General features: G+C 46.2%; 1 protein-coding gene across 2 annotated transcripts in view; it reads left to right on the top strand.

Annotated features, from left to right (window-relative positions):
* Positions 1–25,948, top strand: part of LOC106585191 (ephrin-A5b) — a 112,671-nt gene that overhangs the window by 20,755 nt on the left and 65,968 nt on the right. The window lies entirely within an intron of this gene.

Below are 25,948 nucleotides of genomic sequence, written 5' to 3'. Positions count from 1 at the left end.
TGCCAGGAGTTAACCGTAGCCAGGATTGGGGGGCTGTGGGGTGTGTGTAATGTGTATGTCTGACGGGCTCCCCTCCTGCATTCTGTGCCACATTTCGTGTCTGTCACCGGGCCCTCTCTCACGCTTCCCTGGGCCTGTGGCGTAGAGCTGGCGTTGATGGGGTTTGGGTGGAGGAAGGCGGAGGGTGGCGGGTAGAGGGTGGCGTCGAGAAGGTAAGTGCCCGATGTCTTGAGAGTATGGTCGGGTCTGGCTCGGTCATGTGGGCCCCGGAGATGTTTCCCTGGATGGTTCTTGGCACGCGATGCTCGGAGCATGCGCACACACACACTCCCTCATATTATACACGATTATAGACACACAGACACACACACACACACACACACACACACACACACACACACACACACACACACACACACACACACACACACACACACACACACACACACACAGACAGAGCCCGCCTCTCTACTGGAGTCGGGAGCCAATAGAAATGTTGCGTTGCTCTCTCTCTGTGCCCCCTGTCACCGTGTAGAACCTCTAGGATCTGATCTGGGAAGACTTAAATCAGGCTCTGTCCCTCTCGCATCATGTGTGTCTTAGATCTCTTATGATACATCTACATCGCTAAATAAGTCCTATACTCCTCATCTAGCGAACTCAGCCTTTCAGTTCTTTCTCTTTAAACAGTTTGTTTTGGGGTTTTTTAATTCCCGAATACCAGTCCCTTCTGCGGCGGTGTGTACGTAGGTGTGATAAAGACATGTTTGCCCCCTCTGCTGTTCCAATGGCTGTGTGGTCCCCTCCATCCCTGTATGGTAATAGAGCAAACCACAGGAGAGGGTGAAGGTTCTGCAGACAAAGGGAAAGAATGTGCTGAGCAGAGCAAGGCTAGGAGAAGGGATGGAGGGGGAGGTGGAGAGAGAGAGAGAGGGGGGGAGCACAGTGTGACCAGAGCTAGACTAGCATGATTAGGGCTGGATTGTAGTCCTCTCCTCCTTTTTTCTCTTCTTGCCTGTATATGGAGATGACTGGCCCCTATTAAAGCATAGATAATTGATTTTCTAATCCTTTTCTCCTCCTTTCTTGTTGTAATACCCTTGTGCCATTACCTGCCTCTCAGAGCACCAGTCAATACAACCTCTGCATCTGTGTGGGGAGAAAAGCTTATACAGGTGTTGCTACTGGACTGGCACTTAGCCTCCTTCCCTCCCATTCTTCCTTTCCCTGTCTCTCATTTTCACTCTCCTTTTTTTTCTCTCTCTCCCTCCTCCCCTCTCCCCTGCCTTCCCTATCTCCCTCCTCCCCTATCTCCCTCCCTCCTCCCCTCTCCCCTGCCTGCCTTCCCTCCCTCCTCCCCTCTCCCCTGCATTCTCTCTCTCTCTCCCTCCCTCCCCCCCTCTCCCCTGCCTTCCCGCTCTCCCTCCCTTTGCTTCTTCCGCCCTTACCTCCCTCCCTGTGAAAATATGTAATGTGGAGAGGTGAAGAAGTTAAGAGATTGAGAATGCATTTACAGCTCAGCTCTGCTCCCCTCCCTCTGCCCCGCCCCGGATGTGATGAGAGTCAAAGAGTGTGTGTGTGTGCGTGTGTGTGCGAGTTTGTTTAATAAAGAGTCTGAGAACCTGGTTGTGGGTCGGTGGTGTCTGTAAGAGGTGGCGGTGAGAGAGGACACGCGTGGCAGGGCTGGACGGTGTCCATTATGACCTTTGACCCCTAGGGAAGGTTGCAATATACATGCAAAGAGGAGAGCGTCCTGTGTTGTATCCTTCGCCGTGTGATGCTCATACTGCCCTTGTGAGAGACTGAGAGAGATTGACACTGTATTAGTAGATAGACACACACACACACACACACACACACACACACACACACACACACACACACACACACACACACACACACACACACACACACACACACACACACACAATACATGTGGACATCCAGAGGGACCAGGAGGACAGACACACTGAGCCACAGAGACGGCGGGATGAGGGAAGGCTTAATGTGTAAAGCACCTTGCTGTATGGGATGAATTTAAAAAAGGATGAGCGGAGAGGGGTGAACGGAGAGAGCGACGGGACTAGGGAACACATAGAAGGACCCATTTTGAGATTGGTATAGAATATTGAATGATTGAGTGGTGATAAATATTGTATTTGTTAATTTGTTATAACTGATGCCCACTATTTAAAACACAGGCACACACACGCATACACAATATCTCCCTCTTTGTGTCTGTGTTCCATTGTCTGTGACTCAGTTCTGAAGTGAGTGACCTTGTTTCTAGGCCTGAGTTTACTACCCAAAATAAGATAGAGAGAGGGATGGCGGGAGAGAGAGAGGGAAGGAGAGAGGGATGGCGGGAGAGAGAGAGGGATGGCGGGAGAGAGACAGGGATGGAGAGAGGGATGGCGGGAGAGAGAGAGAGAGAGACAGGGATGGCGGGAGAGAGAGGGATGGAGGGAGAAAGAGAGACAGGGATGGAGAGAGAAAGAGAGACAGGGATGAGGGAGAGAGGGATGGCGGGAGAGAGAGAGAGACAGGGATGGCGGGAGAGAGAGAGAGGGATGGAGGGAGAAAGAGAGAGCAAAGCGGTTTGTCTTTCAGCAGGGTGTGGTTGGTGGGGTTTTCTGGTGGCGTTTGACTCTGTTCCATTACCCATGATGCTCCACTGGTGCCCGCTCAGATCAGACACCATCTGGTGGGTGGCATGACACCCTGCCTCTAGTCCTCCTTCTCTTCCCCTCCCAGCCTCCCATCCTCCTCCTCTACCTCCCTCTCTGCCCCTCCAACCAACCCTCCCTTTGGCCATTCCTCCCTCTCTGCCATCCCTGTCTCCCTCTATTCATCCCTCTCTCCCTCTGTCTGTTTCTCTCTCTCTCTCCCCTCTCTCTCTCTGCGTCTGTCTTCCCTTTTATCTTGTCCGGCTGTTTGTGTGAGAAAAGGCTGTTATTATAGAGATGCTCCCTCCACCCTCTGTATCTCCCCCCTCTCTCTCCCTCTGTCCTTCTGGACTGGGTGTTTGGGTGTGAAAGAATGTCATTAAAAAGATGCCCCCTCTCCTGCTGGGAGTAATCATCTATGAAAGAGGACACATTAATGTTAGCTGTGTGTGTGTGTGTCCGTGCTTGGGGGCTGGGATCTCGGCCCCCTTTGTCTCTCCTGTCGCCATGCCGCCTCTTTCCAAAATCCTCCCTCAAGGTCACAGTCATTCTGCCCAGTCTGTCTGGACTGTGTGTGTGTGTGTGTGAGTGAGTGAATACGGTTCCATTTTCCTTTGTAACACCCATGCACACCGTCCTATTATCCTAATCACACATCCTCTGTAACCACTGGCAGAGAGTGTTGAAACAGAAAGTGTTTCCATCTTAGTTGGCTTTAGTCTTGAATGTACCATTAAGCTCTCAATGCCATTTCGTCACAATACCACTGAATATGAACACATCAGCCAAGGTTACAGGCACAGAAAAAGAGCATCAGTAGCTAGTCTTCCATGCTCTCAGTCTCACTACACAGCTAAAAGAGACCATCTTTCTCCCATGCTGTGAAGGCTGCTGTATGTGTCAACACTATACCGAAGAAAAGAGTTGTGTGTGTTTGTGTTCCTTTGTGTCTGTGTGGCTTTCCTTTTCATCGGTCCTCCCGGGGTTCAGGGCTCTGAGGCTGTGTTCTTAAGGTCAGGGCTGACTCTGTAGGAGAGAGGTCACTCATCAATGCCATCCCTCCATCCATCCCTCCATCTCTTTTTTATAGATTCTCTCCTGTTCCTCTGGGTGGTAGGGAAGATGGGTGGTGGGGGGGGGGGTGTCATCCACCATTTGCTTCTATTCATCTATGTGTGGAGGCTCCGGTTGAAGGGGCCTGACGGTGGAAAGGTGGCCCAGGACCCCCTGCCCTCACTGGGCAAACTGCTCCACGGCAGTCCCCTGAATGGCCACGGAGGTCACATAGGAAAGAGATCAAAAAAAAAAGGGAAAAAACATTCTCTTTCTGTTTCTGACATTTCACTGACTGCACAGTGTGCACATTTGAAAGCCCTGAGCATCGGTTAAAGAAGGGGAAAAAACGGTAGTCTGCAATCCTGTCTAATCTTCTCCAATCAATACAAATGAAGAGTTCCTCCGAAACGGCTAAATGAGAACCCACGAGGTATTCTGCTGCTAACTCTGATTGAACTGAGATAGAGCTCCTCTTCTAATGAACATGGTCAGCAGACACAAACACTTATGTATTCATTTAACCTTTTCTTTAACTAGGCAAGTCAATTAAGAGCAAATTCTTATTTACAATGACGGCCTAGCAAGAGGCAAAAGGCCTCCTGCGGACACGGACACGGACACGGACACGGACACGGACACGGACACACACACACACACACACACACACACACACACACACACACACACACACACACACACACACACACACACACACACACACACACACTGGCATGGCAGTTGACCTGTGATATTCTGTACAGCACTGTAGAAGGCCTTACATCAGCTCAGAATAGGTGTGTGTGGTTATGCACGTGCACATAGGGCTTTTCAGCTAATGAAGGCGTTATTTCCCCCCCCTTTATATACGGTGATAAAGTGCACTCCCATGTGCACAGATATGTGTGTATAAATGAGTGTGTGTGTGTGTACTGGTGTATGCCCTGACGGATGTAACAGCAGCGGCATCATGATAAATGACAGTTCAGCCTCTCTGCCTGGCCTAAGATGTACGGATGATATGTTGTATGGGCTTTCTGACAAACCCTCTGTTTCACAGCCAGGTGGGGAAATCAAGCAAATGATCACTTTCCTATTCGCTCACTGTAGGCTGCAGCCGACCTGTATCTACTGCTAAACCAATCAAACCCCATTCTCTCACACACGCACACGCGCAGTAACCTAATAAAGATGCATGCTATTCCACTCACCTTGGCTGGGGTGAAGGGAACGGCTCATCTAAGAGTGGCGATGGAAACACTATACCCTCTCATTTGTCTTGCTATCTTTCCTTTCTTCCTTCTTTTGGTGTCATTTGCTTTTGTGGAGAATGAGACGTGACGGGACACGACTGGGTGTTTCCTTAATGTGATAATGAAAAGGTCAGAATTACACACGGAGAGAGGGAGAGAGAGAGAGGGAGAGAGAGAGGGAGAGGGAGAGGGAGGGCGAGAGGGAGAGGGAGAGAGGGAGGGAGGGAGGGAGAGAGGGAGGGAGGGAGGGAGGGAGGGGGGGGGAGAGAGAGAGAGAATATGCATGGTTTCTGTCCTATGAGGAAGTGCATGGGGGGAGAGAAGGGAGAAGAATGTGAGAGAGAGAAAGGAAGGAAGCATAGCTACATTATCCCTACATCGCTGGTCTTGTTTGAGTCATTGGACTCTGTGGAGCAGATATAAGGTGATTAGATCAGTCATATTAAACAGTCGTTTGCATCCAGGATCATTTTTCAGCCCAGAAGGAGCTAGAAGCCTGTTACAGCAGACGGCAATGTGATTTTCCACTAAGTTGCTGGAGGCCAGTTAAAGTAGATGTGAGTGTGATTTCTCCAGTAAGCTGTGTGGGATAGTAGCGGACGTGGCTAAAGGAGTAGCCAGCTTCACAATTAGCCCTGCTTTATCTGCTACTGTTGCTGCTAGGTTCTGAATCAGCATTACTGCTAATGAAGACACACTCTACTTTACTTTACATTCAGGGGAGAGGCGTGTGCACGTGCGTGCACGTGTGTACGTGCAGAACAGTTGTCTCACGGTGTAAGGCTAAGGCAGGGCCAGGTATAGCCCGATTCATTAACACTCCCTCTGTTATTAGCGAAGAAGAAGGCAGGGTACAGCTTTGGGCTCAGGAACACAATTTGACACTATACCGGGTTAATAGAAGCTGTGTGAGACAGACATTTAGCATGCTGCATGGCCTTAGAGAGGATTAGAATGATTCAGCTGGGAAAAGAGCCAGCTTTGACTACAGCTTTCAGCACACATTTCTCAACTTGCCCCTTTTTTTTTTTTATTCAAGCTCTGCTCCGCCACGATTAATTCACACATGGCAGTTCTTTCAATGTACAATATTTATGTATATATAGATGTTCTTTTCAGTTTTTTTTTTTTAAGCTTGAAATGGCTCTATTTGATCATGGCGCTGCATGCCTTTTTTCCCGTTAGTGTTTCAGGAATCAGAAAACCCTCAATTTGCAGGGAAATTGGACCATTTCTTCTCTGCAATTATTGAAATAAGGGAGTGGGGAGGAGGTACTTTGAAGCATACAGGCCTATTAGCAGGGTTTTTGAAGCCAGTCGAAGCCCAGGGCAATCATTTCACTGCAAACAAATGGAGATATGGTTAACTGTACTCTATAGAGACGTTGTATATTAAAGTACATTGGCGAGAGTAGGCTAAAGGTTCTCTAATAATACTATACTATACTGTAAGACTTTATGATAAGGCCATAGACCATACACTTTCAATTTGCACTGTAAAATAATACACCTCTAATATTTTCCTTTTAAATTCTACATATATCTGTCAAGGTTCCTATAGTTCAGTCAACACATATAAACCCCCGTCTTTTTCAGGAGAGAGAAAAGGTCACTTTTGTAGCAGGCGGCGGGTGGAGGGGTGGGGGGTGGTGGGGGGGTGGTGGGGAAGGTGTGAAGGAGGGATGGAGAGTTTGAGGGGTGAAAGAGTAAATGTCGGATCCTAATCTGATGCCATCTGGAGAAATGTTCAGGCCAGGGGTTGGTTGGTACAGGTCACGTCCCTTATGTAAACTGACAAATTCTTTACACTCTTAATGGTATATCACATTCATACCACTGACGACTGGCTGAGTGCGAGCGTGCGCGTGTGTATGTGTTTTCACACTAATGCTTTATTGCATTCATGAGTTTTGGCTACGTGAGAGGGGTCGCGAAGGGCCACAGCTTATGGTAAGACCCTAATAAAGAAAAGAGATTGTGCCATTGTGGTTGGGAATGTGTTTATGTGCGTCTGGATGGGGCGCCTAGCCGGCTCTCTCTCTCAGGGAGGAGGGGGGCTGTGGGGTGGGGGGGTATAATTCCTAGAGAATGTGTGAAATCTGAGGGACAGAACTGGGGAGGAAGGCGAGAGTGAAAAAGAGAGAACAATCCCAAGGAGCAGTGTGTGAGATGGTTATTGTGGCATAATGCGCGTGGTGACACTGAGCTGTGTTTGATGTTGAAGAGTTTGACCTATGCTGTTAACAGGAGGAAAGGAGTTTACCCCCCTGCTGTTTAACTATCACACTGCCAGGAGCTGGGGCGCATAGGCTACGTCATAGTGTGTGTGTGTGTGTGTGTGTGTGTGCGGGCAGGTGTGTGTGTGTGAGAGAGAAGGGTCGTTTCACTAATTCGGTTCCTTCTGAGAAGTGTAACTTGGTCCCAAAGAATCTTTTGATTTCACCTAACTTTATCATTCTGTCACGTTCAACTTCATTCAAACACAAGTTTTCCCATCTCACACAAGTTTTCCTATCTCAAGGTTAAAGACGCACTATGCAGAAATCGCTCCGCCGCCATTTCCTGGTTGCTAGAATTGTAATAGTTTGTCTTTTCAGTCATCGTACCGTCTAAACCGCTGTGAATTATATTTTCCATATCCCAAAATATTGTATTTTCAGCTGTACAAAGCTTATCTACAAAACCGAAAGTAAAAGATGCAAAAACAAATCTTAAGAACGGGAGGTATATATAGTGCACATGGAACAGATTTACCGCTTTTTAGACTTGCTTTCAATGAGAATGACAGATCTATAAATTTGTCAGGTCGCCCAAAAAGTTACATATTGCAACTTTAAATACAAAAATGATATAATAAGTGCCTATTAATTGCCAAAAGTAGATGGGTTGACAATTTTAGCTTAAATCAGCCTTAAATCCCCTTGTGACAGGGGGAATGGAAGCTTGTTGTGTGCAACAGGGAGTGGCAATTGAATGCAAACTTCACAATAAAATAAATAGTTTAAACATTTCTAGTTGTCTATCTATGGGTAAAATCGTTGACGTGTTATGCTTGATCCGCTCAGTTTCCCACCCCAAAACACCAGAAAATTGCCAAAAAAGAGTATGATTTGACTATTAGATGTTTCTTTTGTAAATAATAAAGGAATGGTTTTACCATATTAACCCTTTACACTCTTGGGAATTGGCCTATACGGATAGGGCTGAATTGAATTGTTGCTTAGAGAAGAAGTATGAAAAAGCATTATGCATAACCATGGTAGCAACTGAAAGGAAACAGTGGAGATAATGGGAAAATGATAAGACCCAAGGTGAGTACACAACAGTTCACCTGACACAAGACTGAGTCGAAACGTTACACTGTTGATTTTATGTGCATTTTACATTACTCTACTTTCTGATACATTCAACAATATGATAAGACTGATCCTTGGAAATGTGGAGTAGGTGCAACATAAGACAACAAAAAATGACAAGGCTTTGAGTGAGAGGACTAACTTGTGTCTCCAAGTGGACACACTCCTCTCCAAAGTGTGCACAGTTCCTAAGCAATTTCAATGCCCTTTTATGCCTCTTAAGGTACTTTTCTGAGCTCTCCTAGCTGTGCCGCGGAGGAACTAGAGTTTCGTTTGGAACACAGCCCTGCATCCCCGCCATCACACAATTACTGTTGTTGTTTACGCGATCCAAAAAACATTTATCCATTATAAATCGCAATCTGGGTCAGTTGGGCGTGATTTGAATGCTTGTTCTATTGGCACCGTGACTAGCTAAGTTATAAAATAGGATCTTACAGTGTTGTTTCACAATGCATTCAGATAAAAAAGAGCATCGTTTTGGGGTGCGTGTGCCGTGGCTAATTTTCTTCACAATAAACAAACATAGGGTCATTCTGTTCAGAACAACCCAGGGATTGACGACATGTCACCTTCTAACTGCACATCGAACATAGAGATCCTAAACACTGACACTGCGTTTGACACGTTTCATAATTTGGAAATGTGAAGTGCACGTTTGGAATCACGGGTGTTTGGCTTGGTTGTATGGCGTCAAAGTGGTATTTATTATAATCCTCAACATCTTGAGTTATCTTAATTTACAGCATTTCCCTAAACTCAGACAACAAAAATGTTGCTAAAGTTGCCCAATTACAGGGAGGGATGGGGGCAACTTCTTCTCGCGTGCGGTGCTCAAGCTCAGAACGGCTGTCAGTCAAAACCCATACAGTAGTGTGAAGCGCAGAGCCAGAGCTCTGACGTCATCTATAGCATGTTACTGTGCAGCCACTACGTTCCAATTTAGGCGCTTATAAGTGCCCAAATCTGCCGTTTTCAACCCGTCTACGAGTAAGAGTGTAAAGGGCTACAGCAAGAGTTCAGTTCAGGGTCGACCTTAAAACGAGGGACAGACGTAAATGAATCAGCAATCGCATTTAATAAATCATAATCTTCAGAAATGACTGCCAAAGCAACAAAATAACTGGGGCTTTACAATGATGGTGAAAATGTGAAGTTTTGAGGTTAAGTGGGTTCACATCTTCCTAGAGGTCACAGAGGGTGCACTGAGGGACATGTTAAAATGCTGCGTTTTGGCACTTTGCAAGTCTTTATTCATATAAAAAATGAAATCATAATAATATTCTCCATGTGGTCTATATTAAAGGGCACTTCATTTAATATTTTTGAATTCAATATTGGTGCACAATTTCTACGTAAAATATCAAAAGGCACTCTTTTTTGTGGAACGACCCAGCGAGAGTTTGTCCGAGTAGCTGTCTGTAGGTAAACCGCTTTAACTCCCACTGAGATGAGACAGAGAAGTGAAGAGGCTACAAAACTATCTGGTCATTTTTAGCAATGGTTAGAGACTGACAATGTCAAAGAGAGCGAGAGATTATCTTCCTGCTCTCCCTTTCTTCTCTCTACCACTCTCCTTCTCTGTCACTTAATTCCTCTTTTACCAGCTTTTACAGCCCACCTCTAACCCCCCCTCTCTTTCTCTGTTGCTCTCTCTCTCACTCACACTCTGTCCCCTCTTTAACTTCTCTCTCCCTCCTCCTCCCAGGGGTCTTAAAATCTACCCGTTATCTCCATCTCTCCTGCTTGTCTCCAGTGGCCCAGGGGACTTCCCCAGCCCGGAGCCCCAGACAGAGAGCCCAGGGCTGGGGTGGAAGGTGCTGGGGAAGCGCTGGGATGGATGTACACTCTGGCGGCCTAAACCCAGAGGTTCAGTACAAAGAGAGAGATGACGGGTGGAGAGAGAGACAGAGAGCTTTCACAACCGTACAGTTAAAACCCTACAGAAACTGGTGTCACAATTACCCAGAAGACACTGCAGCCTTTCAGGGCACTAGTTGATTTGGTATGTTTGTCAAAAAAGAAATAAAAAAGCATATACATACCTCATGGTGTGACTGTTTGGACTTGGGCCCAAGTTCAGTGTATCCAACACCTCTCTCTCTCTGATATCCTGAGCAGTATTATGTATGCTAATTGTATTTTGTTTAGTACGCTACATCAATCAAAACTAATTATCTCTCTCTCTTTCTCTGTAGTCCAATCAGACAGGACAACATTGTTTGGCGAGAGAGACGGGAATGCTTCATAAGCAGGCCACAAAGACATTCTTTTCGTTCTACGAGGATATTTGAATTACATCAACTAGCTACTCGCTGCCACCGTGGTGATATTTACCAGAAATACAAATGTCTGCGCTCAGTGAATCTTCATCCGCTTCATAAGACATCTTTGGTTTTGGGAATATTAGGCTATTTCTGTTCCAGAATGAGAGTCTCTGTCTACAGAAAGTAAGAAGGAAAAGTCAAAACATATAGTGCTTGATAAACAGCTTTGTTACCACAAGGGATATTCGGCTGTCCCTATAGGAGAACCCTTTTTGGTTCCAGGTAGAACTATTTTGTGTTCCATGTAGAACCCTCTGGGGAAAGGGTTCTACATGGAACCCAATAGGGTTCTACCTGGAACCAAAATGGGTTCTTCAAATCAAAATCAAATCAAATGTGTTTATAAAGCCCTTCTTACATCAGCTGATGTCACAAAGTGCTGCACTGAAACCCAGTCTAAATCCCCTTCTTCAAAGGGTTTCTCCTATGGGGACAGCTGAATAATTATTTTCAGGTACTAGATAGCACCTTTATTTCTAAGAGTGCAGTATTTCTTGGGTGAGGAGGAAAACATAACCAATAATCAACATTTTCGTCTCTTCTGCAACCTGGTGTACTAGAGTAACTTGAAAGTCAGTGCACTTACCCACACGCACACATGCACTACACACACAAACACTTCTTGACAACAGGAACTCTTTTTAGCAGTAGTGTGTGACCCCCAGGTTCTTGCCAAGTGGCTGGGACTGGGGCCCTTTGGCTTGTGTGGTTTGTTAATGGACTCTTAGCCAGTCCATCTGTATTGTGTGGGAGAACAATCCAGTGAATGCAGCAAATTAATTTGGACACAGAATGGCTGCCACTTCACAGAGTGCCCCCTTGCTAAGGTGCAACTGGAGAACCAGAGAGGTCAGTCACACACAAAATGGAGGACTGACAGAAGTACATGGGTCTAACCCTTAGTTGAATGGGGGGGACATGGTTGACATTTTTTCCTTTGCACCCCCTCTCTCTTTCACTCTTGTTGAACCCCCAGATGAGATGGACAATGCTGTCGCTTTTTGTCTTGTTCCCCCACTCTTTTTCTCTCTTGCTGGCATTCTTTCAGCGATGGCAGCGGTGGAGATTGTGTGTGTGTGTGAGTGTGTGTTTGAGAGAGAGAGAGAGTGAGGAAGAGTTTCTAGCTGAGCTGTGAGTTCAGAGGTCAGCTTGTAGAGCCATGCTGGAGAGTCTGCCCTGAGATTCCCACTCAAGGAGGGAGGGATGGAGATGGAGGAGGGATATGATGGAGGGTGAGGGACAAGCAGGGGAGGAGATAGCGGGGGAAAAAAGAGGGGAGGTTGTAGAAGAGGTGAAAGGAGTACATGGTGTTGAGAGGAGTGATTCAAAGAGAAAGAAGTGATGCAACAGTCTGAACGGTAGAGTCATGGAGTGGTACATGGCACGCAGGGTTCTGTTCAGTGTGCGTCCGCAGCACAGGGCTGAATGTGGGGCAGAAATGGACCATTGTTCCTTTCTACGTCCCTGCAGAGTGGCGTGATGCGGTGTGCAGAGGACAGGCGAGGGGTGATCCTCTGTGACCCCAGGGGACCCACAGACACCCGCCACAACCAGGGCTTTTGTCCAAGGATCCCTTTCTCTGACCTCTATGTTAGTCCCCTATGACCTCTATGTTAGTCCCCTATAAGTCCCCTATAGTGCCATCCACTGAAATGGGACAAGGTCAGAGTTATGGGTAGCAGCTGACCTCATGTACAGGATATCAATATGAGACACACAATCAATATGCTAATAGATAGTGTCAATAATCATCATTTATTTCCCAATGAAGTAAAGATGGAGACATATATTCACGATACTCTGTAGCCCATGAATCATGTTGTTGTCAGTATCATGCGCAAACCAACTCAAAAAACCATGTCAAACGATGTATTTATATACACTGAACAAAAATATAAACGCATCATGCAACAATTTCAAAGATTTTGCTTAGTTACAGTTCATATAAGGAAATCAGTCAATTTAAATACATGTAATCTATGGATTTCACATGAATACAGATCTGTTGGTCACAGATACCTTAAAAAAAGGTAGGGGCCTGGATCAGAAAACCAGTGTGACCACCATTTGCCTCATGCAGCATGACACATCTCCTTCGCGACCGTGTCAGCGTGATGCGCCCGGCATGTAACGGGAGTCGCTAGAGCGCGATGGGACAAGGACATCCCGGCCGGCCAAATCCTCCCCTAACCCGGACGACGTTGGGCCAATTGTGCATCGCCTCATGGGTCTCCCGGTCGCGGCCGGCTGCGACACAGCCCGGTATCGAACCAGGATCTGTAGTAACGCAGCTAGCACTGCGATGCAGTGCCTTAGACCGCTGCGCCACTTGGGATGCCCATTTCTGGGATCTTTTATTTCAACTCATGAAACATGGGACCAACACTTTACATGTTGCGTTTTATATTTTTGTTCAGTGTACGTAGAAGTCTGCATTGCCTTGTTAAAAAGCAGCAGAGAGGTAATGTAATCTGAAGGTATAGGATTATAAAATCTTGAGCTCTACGGGCTTTGGAGTGTTAAACTACTAGCTGGATTAGGTTTCTCTCTTAACACCTGGGTTTACTACCTGACACTGGGGATTGGGTGGTTTGGACTCTGGGACGATGTTAGTATGTCTGTGTTCGAGTCAACAAATAAAACAAGAAATAGGAGAAGTCGAGAGTTGTTATGCCCGTTGAGCTGTGGTCCCTGGAGAGGGGGAGAGAGAGAGCGAGAAATAGAAAGGAGGGGGGTGGGGGGGGGGGGGGTAGAAAAGTAGAGGATAGTGAAGGAGCCGGAGGAAGAGGGACTGGTGGAGAAAGTAGAGGAGAGAGAAAAGAAGAGAGAGGTAGAGCGGTAGAAAGGAGGAGTACATGGAACATGTGGACGGAGGCGAGGTAAATGATAGAGTACAGTTAAATGAGGGTATGTAATTTGGGTGTTTGGTAATTACACTGGTTTAACAGAAAGTTGTCCATCCCTATCCGTGTGTGTGTGTGTGTGTGTGTATGTATGTATATGTGTGTGCGTGTGCGTGTGTCTCAGTGTAGATCCATCCAGTCCTCCACTGCTGCTCACAGCTCATGTTTTCCACATTTAGCGCAAGTGTGTGTGTGTGTGTGTGTGTGTGTGTGTGTGTGTGTGTGTGTGTGTGTGTGTGTGTGTGCTCAACACTCCTCAGTAGAATATCCCAGCACTTGGCCATCTCACATCATTCATCACTCCTGCTGTTAAATTTTTTTACTATATATCCTGTCCACTCCCTTCAATTGGCAGGCTGGAAATACAGAGGAAAATTCTAATATATGTTTTTAATCCGTGCATACGTCCATGAAATACGTTTATATTGGTGGATTATGAGCCAAGGAGTTGACGGGTACTGCATGATCTAGTGGTGATGTATTTTACCCCCAAAAACATGGCTCCGTGTGTGTGTGTGTGTGTGTGTGTGTGTGTGTGTGTGTGTGTGTGTGTGTGTGTGTGTGTGTGTGTGTGTGTGTGTGTGTGTGTGTGTGTGTGTGTGTGTGTGTGTGTGTGTGTGTGTGTGTGTGTGTGTGTGTGTGTGCATAAAATTGAACACGAGAGTGAGTGGAAATATGTGTATGTATTCATATGTGATAGTTAGGTCCGGGGTGAGATGGACAGTTTTAAAAGGAAACGTTACTTTTTCCTATAACATCAAAAAATGGAGAGATAAATCAAAAGGTTTTATATTCCCATGCTGAGTTGATAGCATCCACGTTAGCGAGGCAGGAAACCGGCAATAAAACCCAACACATGGAAATAGTCAGGCCCGTATGATGTCACAGTAGTATATACACTCCAATGTATAGAAATGTTTTACTTATTGACTTCTCAAGGTTTTCTTATCGCCACACCAAAGTAGGCAGTTGACAAAAGGACCAAGAGAGAGTACAAGGTTGCAGCTTCAGATCTCAGCCTCGTATGTGGATGTCTGGGGTTGTTATAATTTCAAACTTCACATTTCTTCCGTGAAAGGAAAACGCACACCTCCTGCTTTTCTTGGAGTGTGTGTCTCTCTTCTGCCGTGTATAGTGTGGTGGGACAGGATTTTCAAGTTATATGTACACACACACTATGATATGCCTGTATTGCAAAATATATTTTCAGTATTCCTGTCAAACATTTTTTCTAAAGTTATTGAATGAAAAATAAGTTATGGAAATCAAAAAACGACTCATATTACACAGCAAGCGGTAAAGCTTCATATGACACCAATATTTTCTTTGTAGCACCTACAGATGAACAATTATGGAGTCTGGAAGGGGGCCTGGGTGAAGCCAAAATGGCATGAATATGCCAATAAATGATTCCTCAAATATGCTTTTAGATACGAATGTCAAATATATGCCAACAATCCTTCCTCCAAATGTAAACCATTCTATGGGTTACATTTCATGAAAATCCCCCAAATCATGGTATTTTTGTGTCTGGGTTTCATGAGGAATCACTCACACTCAAACACACACACACGCACAAGCACAGATTGCAACAACTGCTCCCATTTGATCATTTATTTATTCACTCGTAGCTATTCCATTAGGTTCTGGATTTAGTTTGAGGTAGGTCATTACAGTATGTCCTGCATTTAGCTGTACAAATATATGTACATTATTACAGCTTCTATCCTCACCACATGTATCAGTGTGGAGTGTGAGGCCTTGTTGTTTTGAACATTTATTTCCATTAGTCTTCTGACAGACAATGAAACATAATTTCCATACGCTCAAACTCTCACGTTAACACTAGGGGAAATGGATACAGCTGCATGTTGGCAAACCAGGAGTTTGGATATAGAGATGCCTGCTCCAGAGGATTGTGTGTGTGTGTGTGTGTGTGTGTTACAGCGTGCAGCTGCGTTAAGGTAGTGTTTAGATATGAATTCTCTCGCTGACGGCAGTGTCGTTCTGATTACACACCGTTCTGTTTGCTTGGCTTGGCTCTAGGAGACGTTGTCAAACATGGCTACATAACCCTTCCCTCTGCCACGGTGTAAATACCAGTTTAAAATGGACATATCCAGTGTCTGCCTCTCTTACCAGGAACACTCTCGCACATTTCCTGTTTGGTTTTCAGAACTCATCCTCTTAATCAAGCACTAACCATTTTCCAGAGAGAGAGAGAGAGAGAGAGAGAGAGAGAGAGAGAGAGAGAGAGAGAGAGAGAGAGAGAGAGAGAGAGAGAGAGAGAGAGAGAGAGAGAGAGAGAGAGAGAGAGAGAGAGAGAGAGAGAGAGAGAGAGAGAGAGAGAGAGAGAGAGAGAGAGAGAGAGAGAGAGAGAGAGAGAGAGAGAGAGAGAGAGAGAGAGAGAGAGAGAGAGAGAGAGAGAGAGAGAGATCACGATCGCGATCGCAGGTGTTAGCATCTATCGAATTTCAGAAGGGGGAGGGGACATTTGACCCACAGACTTGCCCGTAACTTGCGAAGAGAGAGAGAGAGTGGAGCTCTTCGTTCCGATCCTCGTTCTATCCCTTCCTCATGGACCCAGAACTTAATCGAGCATCTGACCAATTATGCAAGACTTTAGTTAACCGAGATTAAGATGAGCATACTGTGAAATATCTGTTGTCAGTGGTTCTGCTTCATGTTGAGAGGTCACTTATCGAGGGAACCGAAGAGCTGTCAAGGGCGAAACGCAGAAAGAGCTTATTTCCTTTGTCTTATTTTCCCTACACGTCTCTCCCTTGCCTCTTTCCAAACGATTGTATTCATTCTCACCTAGCATCAGGGGCCTCTTCTAGGCTCTGTGAAAAACAGAGAGGGAGAATGAATGGGAGGTTAACGCTGCATTCTGTATCCCTGTGATAAGTGGCTCCAGAGTGCCGTGGAAATATATTAACCCCGTAATGTCGGCCAGAGTGACAGGCAGGACGGGGGAGGAGGAGGAGAGAGACTCAATGCAACACCGGGCTTGATGACGGAAGGGCTTAAGAAATATGGAGGTATGTTTTAGGGAGGACCGCTTTATGCGTGTGGCGGTAGATCGTTCTCTTGAAGGAGATACTCACAGAATCTGTGGATTTGGAAGATGAGATCAGCCCAGGAGTCATGTTTCATATAAATGATACGAGGATAAGCTTGTTCTAACAGAAAAATATAGTGGTTGCAGGAAGCATTGTCTGCGTGCGTGCGTGCGTGCATGTGCATTGTGTGTGTGTGTGTGTGTGTGTGTGTGACCTTAGCTGGAGTAATGGGATTTGGAGAACACACACACACACACACTGTAGGTGCTGTTTGTTCAGTCAGGGGTCTGTGAGTGTGTGAACCTCGGTCCTGTATGAAAGCAGTGTAATGTTAGTGTGCACTGAAGAGGGAGAGAAGTTGGGGGATGAAGAGAGAGAGAGGGGGGGGTTTATTGTTTCTTTAACTTTTTGTTTATTATCTATTTAACTTGGTTTGGCAATGTTAACATGTGTTTCCCATGCCAATAAAGCCCCTTGAATTGAATTGAGAGGAGAATGGGTCGGCTACAGAAAGAGGTCTGCCGCTGAGAAAGGTAGAATCTACCATGTTGTCCTCTTTCTCTCACTTTTTTTCACTGCTCTCCCTCTACCCCCCCCTCTCTTTCTTTCTCCCTTCTGTTCTTCATTTTCTACCAATCTCCCTTTTTCTCCTCCCCGGTTATTCCTACCGACACACCAGTAAACAAATCATTTTCCTCATGCCACCTCATTGAGGTTCATGCTAATTCTGCACCGTTTTGATTTAGTTTGGTATTCACTCGAGAAAGTTGGTGTTCTCAACTCCTACAGGGGAGTTGGTTGGACACTATCTGTTGTGCTTTACCTTTCACATAAAAAAAAAACGTTCTCTGGACATCACCCGTTCTTACTGTAACTCGTGGCCTTGGTCGGTATTGTGTGTGCCGTTAGTCCCACGTGGAAGTGCTTTGTCTCTCTGGCGTATACCTCCGCCATGGCAGCACACTGATGATGTCATAAAGCCGCTGCAGACTCGCTCGATCACCCGTGACATTTTCACGGCTGACGAGTCGCTGAATGGGCCTCGCATCGTCTCACTACCCTGGGAGTATTAATAATTCACTCCCCCCCATTACGTGTACCACATCACGCACGCACACACACACACGCACGCACACACAGATTGTTGTCTTATCTGGTGTAGTACCTTCTCCGGCAGACAGACAGACACTTTAGTCTGGATTTGGGATGAGAACCACATTGTGTGGAGGAAAGCGAGAGCTCCCTAAGAGGCCATGAAGTCTTGATCCAGGTTGTGTTTGTGATTAAGGAGGTGTGTGTACCATCTGGATCAGGAGCTAAAGAGGCCAGACACTCTTATCTCATCACATCTGATCCTATCTATGGTGACTTCACTCCTCACACTTCCCTCTGGCCTCCAGTCTCTGTTACAGTCTCTGTTACAGTCTCTGTGACAGGGTGTGTGTACGTGCGAGCGCATGGAAGCATGCATGCGAACTTGTGTTTGTGTGTGTGTGTGTGTGTGTGTGTGTGTGTGTGTGTGTATGACGCAATCCCAGAATGAAACATCATCGTCTGAGACCTTGTGGATAATCCTTGGAGTCTGTAGTTCAGCTGAGACGGATATACTACTTGTTATCCCTCTCTTCTTTCCTCTTTCGGGGGAGAGAACGACAGATCTGATCGGTTGTCCCTCTGCCTGTGTCTCTACACACTCTCTGTCAGTGGTAGTGGTTGCTCAATGCGGTTGCCCCGACGACTCAAAAGAGCGCATGTTGAGTAACCATAGAACTGCTGCCATGTGTTTGTATGGAGGTATTTGGAGATTGCAGTGGTTGCTTTCCGTTATCTCTCAATAAGTAACTTTCTATGAAGTCATAGGAAGGAGAACTGGGATGGAAGGAATCCCATTCTACAGTACATCCTGGTCACCAGAACACTTCCATCTCTCTTCCCTCTTCCTGTCACATTCCCGGGTGACCGCCGGTGTTCAGTCAGAAATAACGGGAGCAGACGTGTCTCACATACTCAGCCCTTCATCTGCCCTGATGGCTCCCTGGGCTTCTCTTCTTCTGGGGTGCTTTATTTTCAGACCCCCGATGAGGGACCGTTGTGTGTGTGCCCTGTCTTGTCCCGACCCCAGAGGAGGACAGTTTGGGTTGGTGGCGGGGGACTTCCCTCATCACCGTGGTGATAACCGCTAAGTGTGTCCCTGGCGATGTCTGATATATGATCCCATCAGCCACCACGGTAACCGTCAGCAGAGCGATGCAGATGAGCTAACAAGATGAAAAACGACAGGCGCGAAGGAGGAGAGAAAGGCGGAGAGAGAGGGATGTGATCAATAGAAGAGAGAGTGGTGCACATTTGGGTAATGGACGAAAGGATCATAAGTGGACAGGATCAGAGGCAACTTCATTATCCAATACATCCTGCTTTCCTCAGTGTGTGTGCTTTTGTTTCATTATCCAATCCATCTTGCTCTTCTTTCACTAAAGCCCATGTTAAGTGAATTAGAATAGGAAGGGGGAAACATGGTGAGTATCTGAGCCAACCTGAGGGACAGAGTAAAGACAGAGATACACTACATTGCCAAAAGAATGTGGACACGTGCTCGTCGAACATCTCATTACAAAATCATGGGCATTAATATGGATTTGGTCCCCCCTTTGCTGCTATAACAGCCTCCACTCTTCTGGGAAGGCTTTCCACTAGATGTTGGAACATTGCTGCGGGGACATGCATCCATTCAGCCACAAGAGCATTAGTGAGGTCGGGCACTGATGTTGGGCGATTAGGCCTGGCTCGCAGTTAACATTCCAATTCATCCCAAAGGTGTTCGAAGGGGTTGAGGTCAGGGCTCTGTGCAGGCCAGTCAAGTTCTTCCACACAGATCTTAATAAACCATTTATGTTGAAACAGGAACGGGCCTTCCCCAAACTTTTGCCACAAAGTTAGAAGCACAGAATTGTCTAGAATGTCATTGTAGGCTGTAGCGCTAAGACTTCCCAAACCATGAAAAACAGCCCCAGACCATTATTGCTCCTCCACCAAACTTTACAGTTGGCACTAAGCTTTGGGGCAGGTAGCGTTCTCCTGGCATCCACCAAACCCAGATTTGTCCGTTGGACTGCCAGAGGGTGAAGCATGATTCATCACTCCAGAGAACGCATTTCAACTGCTCCAGAGTCCAATGGTAGCGAGCTCAAGCCGACGCTTGGCATTGTGCATTGTCATCTTAGGCTTGTTTGCAGCTGCTCGGCCATGGAAAGACGTTTCATGAAGCTTCCGACAAACAGTTCTTGTGCTGATGTTGCTTCCAGAGGCAGTTTGGAACTTGGTAGTGAGTGTTATAACCCAGGACTTACGCACTACACCCTTCAGCAGTCGGCGGTCCCGTTCTGTGAGCTTGTGTGGCCTACCTACTACCCAAAGCCGAATCCACTAATTTGAAGGGATGTCTACATACTTTTGTCCATGTAGTGTACATAGTCTTTATCGAACTCGTATGGTACGATAATACACTTGATCTGGGCTTGGTGCATCTAATGCGTCAACCTCCCTGAATGTTAAATGGGCAATCTGGGAATGGTACATGCATTTTTAGACTTTTAAATTAATAAAATACAGCCATTGATTTTTGAATCCCAGGTTGTCCATAAAGATAATATACGTGATGTGTGTCTGTCTTGATTGACTGTTGGAATCCCTGGTATCCCTCTAGCACACAGACATGCACCGGGCCGAAGGTAAGGGTAACATGCAATGAGTTGAGGAATGACAAAACAGCTAGAGGTTTGCTTTTCTAATAAGAATAAACAAATAACTTACTGATCTATCTATTTTCTCTCTCCCTCTTTCTTTCTTTCTTTCTTTCTTTCTTTCTTTCTTTCTTTCTTTCTTTCTTTCTTTCTTTCTTTCTTTCTTTCTTTCTTTCTTTCTTTCTTTCTTTCTTTCTTTCTTTCTTTCTTTCTTTCTTTCTTTCTCTCTTTCTCTCTCTCTGTGTCTCTCTCTCGTTCTCTCTCTCTTGGTCTTACTCTCTTTCTCTCTCTCAGTAATAATTTTGTGGGAAGGGAACAGGTGTTTTCAGCCTTTGATATTCTCCTGAATCATTCACACATGCTTGAACTTGAACACACACACACACACACACACACACACACACACACACACACACACACACATAAACACACACACACACACACACACACACACACACATATATACACACACACACACACACACACACACACACACACACACACACACACACATACACACACACACACACACACACACACACACACACACACACACACACACACACACACACACACACACAGAGGCTTCCTTAGAGGTATCTTCTGTTGAATTACACGTTCGAAACCACAACCTCTCATTTTCTTCTTCTTCGTATTCCTCTCTGATGGTTCATTTAGGTGTGCCAGAGTGTTTGCGTTATGCTTAAAGATCCGGGTTACACAGTCAAATCACCTCCCCAGACCTGTTTTCTGTTGACAATTATCTGATGCTCCCTGTTCTGCAATGCTTTGAAGCGGAACTACTTGCATAGTGGACCGACAGGTGTTAGTCTCTCTCTCTCTCTCTCTCGCTCTCGCGCTCTCGCTCTCTCGCTCTCTCTTTCCTTCTGCTTTATGCCCATGAGCTGAAAATCTGCTAAATAGATGAGGTCATCAAAAGCTGCCAGCACTGTGATCGTATGGCAACTTCCAGCAGCCTTTTGTGTTTGTGTGTGACTGCTATAGATTTTCATTGTGAGCTGCACTGCCTTGGAAATGAACAGCAGTTGTACACTTTGTGGTCTGCTACAGAACATAAGAAGGGTTTCCTCTGATACTCAACGGTCCCAAACTAGAGCTGTCACCCCCTAATAACATCTATCTCCTCTGTCTCCTCCTTTTCTCATCAGTAGTCTACGCACGAGAGCCTCTTCAATGACATTTGAATATCCTCGTGTGTGTTGTGCACAGTGTATTCTATCTGTAGTCTGGCTGTGTTCGCATCGCGCACGCACGCACACACACACTCTGTATCGGCTCAGCGATCTCCCATCCAGTCCACATGGAATGCTGTTAATGATTTTCAGACTCTCTCCCTTCCCTTCCCAGACTGCGCTGAACACACACTAGAGGCAGTATGCTAATGTGTAGAACACACACATAGTGTTGACATGAAAGCTGACGCTGTGTGAGGACACACACATATTGTTTTAATATGTAAAACACACACATTCCTGTATCTTGTGTGTGTGTGTGTGTGTGTGTGTGTGTTTGCTTTCCCAGTGTGTGTGTGTGTGTGTGTGTGTGTGTGTGTGTGTTTGCTTTCCCAGTGTGTGTGTGTGTGTGTGTGTGTGTGTGTGTGTGTGTGTGTGTGTGTGTGTGTGTGTGTGTGTGTGTGTGTGTGTGTGTGTGTGTGTGTGTGTGTGTGTGTGTGTGTTTGCTTTCCCAGTGTGTGTGTGTGTGTGTGTGTGTTAGGACCTGTACTAAACTCGAGAAACAGTAAAAAGAGGAGCGCTGTTTCACTCCCCACCTCTAACCTGTCAAACATCACTAACCATGTCCAGAATGTTTATTTTGACAACCACTTGTGAAGAATTCTAGCACTGTGCGTTTGTTCCCACCCAGGTGTGTGTGTGTGCGCGTTCGTGCTAGTCAAAATGACACTGCCGTTATTCAGAGAAAGTTGTTTTGCCGATGACTCCCAACATGACAACAGGAAAGCCCAGAGTAAAACTCTTTCTGCTTATATCCTGCTGCCCCAGGCAGAGGGCCCGCAGAGACATGATAAAAACAGTAGACAATATGCCTTTACCCCTCCTTCCATTAGAGTTTAGATATGTTTTTACTAGGCAAGTAGGTTAAGAACAAATTCTTATTTACAATGACAGCCTACTGGGGAACAGTGCCTTGTTCAGGGGCAGAAAGACAGATTTTTACCTTGTCAGCTCAGGGATTCGATCCAGCAACCTTTCGGTTACTAGCCCAACGCTCTAACCACTAGGCTACCTGCCGCCCCGACCACTAGGCTTCCTGCCACCCTATAGGCATGGTGTGGTGATGGGAGACTACAAATAGTGTTTATTATATGTTTTTAATGCACCTCATCTCCCATAGGTCTTCCAAACAGCCTCCAGACACTAAGTCATCCAGCAGCCACCAAACAGATGGACTCGGCTAGAAGTGACACCACAGGCCAGGCATCAACCCTGGACCCTGTCTGTGTGTGCGTGCGCGTGCGTGTATGCGTGTCTGTGGGCTTGAGTTGTTGTGCCTGCGAGCCACAATGTGCTGCCATTAAGAACCCTTTAGGACCATGCAGACGAGAAGAACACAAAACTACAGCGAAGACAATAGCTTCTTCCCTCTAGTCTACCTGGATACTGGGGCTGTGTGTCTAATAGAGCTCTTTTGCTGTCTCTTGTTCTCCTTTGTTCGCGTGCTCTTTTGGTGGGAGAGGTACCTTAGCACTGACTACCGCTGGGAGAAAATGGATGTGCTTTGAAACATCTGTTGTTCATTCACTGCCTCTGCTCTTTTTGTGGGTCCGATAAAACAATAGATTTTATAGAACGGGTGATGGAGAGAGGGACGTAAATAAAACCGGTGAATGGCTGGTTGGGACGGACACTGCGTTACCTAGCAACGGACCCCAGCTCTGTTCCCGAGGAGTGCCATTGTGCCCCTCCTCTTTTTTTCATGTCCCTCCCTCTCGCTTTCCCTTCTTCTCATTGGTTTGTTTGATTTCCTCAAAAGGACTTGAGGGAGGAAAAGAGTCTGATGGGAGAAAAGAGGAGTGTGGTTTAGTATTCTCTGCAGTGGGGAGAGAACTTAAGAAGTGTTAATGAACTCCACACTGAAAGAGTCCGGGCTGGAAGAGACTGGGGTGGAGAGATGGAGGGTGGGAACGAGAGCGAAGTAGGGACATAGCGAGCAGAGAGGAAGTAAGATTGATTTATAGATTTAGGTATAATGGGAAGGACAGAGGGAGGGAGAGGAAGAGACAGCTTGTATTCTCTCTCTCTCTCTCTCTCTCTCGCTCTTTCGCTCTCTCTCTCTGGTGTCTGTCAGTATTGCATGTTATTAAAGGCTGTTGGATAGGTTAAATTCCTGCATGCCACAGATAGCCAGAAAGCCTGCTCTTCATATTTTGGGTGAAAGTTTGTCTGCTATGAGGACTGTGAGGGCAAGGTACATTTACATTTACATTTAAGTCATTTAGCAGACGCTCTTATCCAGAGCGACTTACAAGTCATGCAACACACTACAGAACATTATGGATGAATGGTGATTATACCATTACAACACCATATGTTTCAATTTACCAGTGAAATATCTGTCCACAGTGTCAAGAGTGGCTGAGTTCACTGTTGGCAGTTCAGTCCTAATAACAGCATGATAATAGGCCTGGCGTGGGTTGTACAGTATGTCATAGACAGATGAGGGTGTGACACGCTCAACTAATGGGCTCCCGAGCGGCGCAGCGGTCTAAGGTACTGCATCTCAGTGCTAGAGGTGTTACTACAGACCCTGGTTTGATCCCGGGCTGTATCACAACCGGCTGTGATCGGGAGTCCCATTGGGCGGTGCACATTTGGCACAGCGTCGTACGGGTTATGGGAGGGTTTGACCGGGTATTATTCTTTATTTAACCAGGTAGGCCAGTTGAGAACAAATTTCGCATTTACAACTGTAACCTGGCCAAGATAAAGCAAAGCAGTGCAACAAAAACAACAACACAGAGTTACACATGGAATAAACCAAACATACAGTCAATAACACAATAGAAAAATCTTTATACAGTGTGTGCAAATGAGGTAAGGAGGTAAGGCAATAAACAGGCCATAGTGGCAAAGTAATTACAATTTAGCAATTAACACTGGAGTGTGCAGATGAGGATGTGCAAGTAGAAATACTGGTGTGCAAAAGAGCAGAAAAGCAAATATGGGGATGTGGTAGGTAGTTGGTTGGATGGGCTATTTACAGATGGACTATGTACCACTGCAGCGATCGGTAAGCTGCTCTGACAGCTGATGCTTAAAGTTAGTGAGAGAGATATAAGTCTCCAACTTCAGTGATTTTTGCAATTCGTTCCGGTCATTGGCAGCAGAGAACTGGAAGGAAAAGCGGCCGAAGGTGGTGTTGGCTTTGGTAATGACCAGTGAGATATACCTGCTGGAGTGCGTGCTACGGGTGGGTGTTGCTATGGTGACCAGTGAGCTGAGATAAGGTGGAGCTTTACCTAGCAAAGACTTATAAATGACCTGGAGCCAGTAGGTTTGGCGACGAATATGTAGTGAGGACCAGCCAACGAGAGCATACAGGTCACAGTGGTGGGTAGTATATGGGGCTTTGGTGACAAAACGGGTGGCACTGTGATAGACTGCATCCAATTTTCTGAGTTGAGTGTTGGAGGCTATTTTGTAAATGACATCGCCAAAGTCAAGCATCGGTAGGATAGTCAGTTTTACGAGGGTATGTTTGGCAGCATGAGTGAAGGAGGCTTTGTTGCGAAATAGAAAGCCGATTCTAGATTTAATTTTGGATCGGAGATGCTTTATGAGTCTGGAAGAAGAGTTTAGGGTGATCGGTTGAAGAGCATTTAGTTTTACTAGCATTTAAGAGCAGTTGGAGGCCACGGAAGGAGTGTTGTATTGCATTGAAGCTCGTTTGGAGGTTTGTTAACACAGTGTCCAAAGAAGGGCCAGAAGTATACAGAATGGTGTCGTCTGCATAGAGGTGGATCAAAGAATCACCCGCAGCAAGAGCGACATCATTGATATGTGCAGAGAAAAGAGTCGGCCCGAGAATTGAACCCTATGGCACCCCCATAGAAACTGCCAGAGGTCCGGACAACAGGCCCTCCAATTTGACACACTGAACTCTATCTGAGAAGTAGCTGGTGAACCAGGCGAGGCAGTCATTAGAGAAACCAAGGCTGTTGAGTCTGCCGATAAGAATACGGTGATTGACAGAGTCGAAAGTCGAAAACCTTGGCCAGGTCGATGAAGACGGCTGCACAGTACTGTCTTTTATCGATGGCGGTTATGATATCGTTTAGGACCTTGAGCGTGGCTGAGGTGCACCCGTAACCAGCTCGGAAACCGCATAGCGGAGAAGGTACTGTGGGATTCGAAATGGTCGGTGATCTGTTTGTTCACTTGGCTTTCGAAGACTTTCTAAAGGCAGGGCAGGATGGATATAGGTCTGTAACAGTTTGGGTCTAGAGTGTCTCCCCCTTTGAAGAGGGGGATGACCGCGGCCGCTTTCCAATCTTTATGTGTCTCAGACGATACGAAAGAGAGGTTGAACAGACAGACTAGTGATAGGGG

The sequence above is a fragment of the Salmo salar genome, chromosome ssa24 (genome assembly GCF_905237065.1).
Source record: "Salmo salar chromosome ssa24, Ssal_v3.1, whole genome shotgun sequence".
In the NCBI taxonomy this organism is placed as follows: domain Eukaryota; kingdom Metazoa; phylum Chordata; class Actinopteri; order Salmoniformes; family Salmonidae; genus Salmo; species Salmo salar.
Note: the sequence above shows the minus strand (reverse complement) of the source record. Positions and strands in the feature narration are given on the sequence as shown.